The sequence below is a fragment of the Theropithecus gelada genome, chromosome 14, assembly GCF_003255815.1.
Source record: "Theropithecus gelada isolate Dixy chromosome 14, Tgel_1.0, whole genome shotgun sequence".
Lineage (NCBI taxonomy): Eukaryota > Metazoa > Chordata > Mammalia > Primates > Cercopithecidae > Theropithecus > Theropithecus gelada.
The window spans coordinates 120,413,404-120,415,731 of record NC_037682.1 but is presented as its reverse complement, the minus strand read 5'-3'; the positions used below and the strand labels follow the sequence as shown (position 1 = coordinate 120,415,731).

The 2,328-nt window shown below is 34.1% G+C and overlaps 1 non-coding gene across 1 annotated transcript; it reads right to left on the bottom strand.

The window, feature by feature from the left end:
- Nucleotides 1-791: 791 nt before the first annotated feature.
- On the bottom strand, nucleotides 792-896 carry LOC112607444. Its single transcript, XR_003115794.1, has one exon. It is a non-coding gene; the product is annotated as a U6 spliceosomal RNA (small nuclear RNA).
- Between the last annotated feature and the right edge of the window lie 1,432 nt (nucleotides 897-2,328).

Sequence of the window (2,328 nt, the reverse complement as noted above, 5' to 3'; positions counted from 1 at the left end):
CTTTCTTTCTTTCTTTCTTTCTTTCTTTCTTTCTTTCTTTCTTTCTTTCTTCTCTCTCTCTCTTCTTTTCTTTTCTTTCTCTCTTTCTTTTCTTTTCTTTCTTTCTTTCTTTTCTTTCTTCCTTTCTTCTTTCAACAGGGCCTTTTTCAACCTAGTCTTAAAATCCTGGCCTTAAGGGATCTTCCCGCCTCAGCCTCTCAAAGTGCTCAATTGCAGGGTAAGCCACGACACCTGGCTCAACATTATGTTTCAGAATTCTCAATCTTCATTATTTTTACAAGAGCTTTTACTAAATCAGTTGTGATATAGTTAGTCACTAATTTTCAACACTATACTTTTACCTTAATTAACTGTAGCCCATTTTTTTCTTTCAGTTCTACAGATTCCTTTTCAGATAGAGATACGTTTTTAATATCCAATGTTCATTTAAAAAGATGACTAATTCTGATAAGTTTTATTCATGTATTACTTTACTGGTTGTTTTTTGTTTTTGTTTACTACATGTACATGTTGTATAAGTTGCTAGAAAAATTATCACTTGCCTCAGATTTTATTTAACCAACATTTGTAATAGTTTTGATTTACTTTATCTGTAGATTGGAGGCAAAAACGAGTAGTCACTTAGACTGATAAGATGGTTGCTTAGCCAGTGAGAGGGATTTCCTGAGATCACTAGATTCGAATGTATCTGATAAAGCAAGTGTTTTTGTTATTTGTTGAGTCTGCCAGTGGAATTCTGAAGTTGATACAACTTGCTTGTTCTGTGTGCCCATAGCTAGGTAGATGTATGAATTGTTCTCTCTAGCCTCTGACTACTTTAATTTCATCCTTGCACAGGGGCCACGCTAATCTCTGTATCGTTCTAATTTTAGTATATGTGTTGCTGAAGCAAGCACTACTTGGATTTCATTCAGTAGAATCTGCTATGCTGGTAGCCTGTTTTTTTGTTGTTGTTGTTGTTGTTATTTACCCCTCCTTGCACAAGAGCACCTTGAGCTCCTTAATGTTAGAGCAGAGTATTTCTGAGTTGGATTTGTGACCTTTTTGACAAAGGAAGCAATGAGACAAAGTGATGTGGCTTATGAATTCAACAGTAAATATTGGGTTGGTGCAAACCTTGTACTTGTAGATATTGTGGGTATTATATCTCTTTATTAATGTGGTTTAAATATCATTGATTTTGGTTCTTCATAGGTTAGGATGGGAAACATTTAGAAGAGAATTGACTTAATTCGTGATATATAAATTTATATAATGATTCTGAGATCTCGATATGAAAAGAATCTTTAATTTTTCTCATTTATATCACATACATGATTTTATTTTTTGCCTTTGCTTTTTTCATATTCTCTCTAATTTTGATTTATCTTGGTCAGTATAAGAATATTGCCTTCTTTATGCACATTGCCTTCATTTATTTTTGAACATACATTTCCTATTCCTGGTACCTAGATTTTTCAGTTGTTCAATCCTGTGTATTTATTCAGTAAACATTTTCATTGACTTCTGTGGTATATAGGGTAGGAAAAACAGCATCCACCTACTCAAGAGAAGAGACTGTAGAGTGGATCTTTTAATTCATGCTGTTAACTTCTTTAAAACTAAAAAGTTAAAGTGAATACATTTTTATGTTAGAAAGTTAAAAGTATGTAAATAAGTTTAAAGAAGGAAGTAAAAATCATCTGCAGTATCTTTGTTACTTAGTTTTCCAGACTTTCTTCTTTGCATGTGTGTATTAAAAATACTATTTTTATTACCAGTATATATATGTGTGTGTGTGTATATGTATATGTACATGTTTATGTGTGTGTACACACATACACACACACATATATATATATAAAAAAAAGAGAGAGAGACACACACACACACAGACAGACAGACAGAGATAGGCTCTTGCCCTGTTGCCCAGGCTGGAGTGCAGTGGCGTGATTGTAGCTCACTGTAGCCTCAAACTCCTGTGCTCAGGCGATCCTGCCACTTCAGCTTCCTGAGTAGCTGAGTCTACAGATGTGCATCACAATGCTTGGCTAATTTTTAAATTTTGTTATAGAGATGGAATCTCGCTCTGTTGCCATGGTTGGTTTTCAACTCCTGGCCTCAAGGGATCTTCCTGCCTTGACCTCCCAAAGTAGTGGAATTACAGGTGTGAGCCACTGCACTTGGCTGTGTTTTTGTTTTTTTGTTTTCATTTAACCACTACATGTAAATGTTGTATTTTAGTGGCTGTTTACTTAGAAAAATCATCACTGGCTTCAGGTTTTATTTAACAATTATATACAGTAGTTTTGATTTATCTGTAGACATAAATAGTAGAATCACACTCTA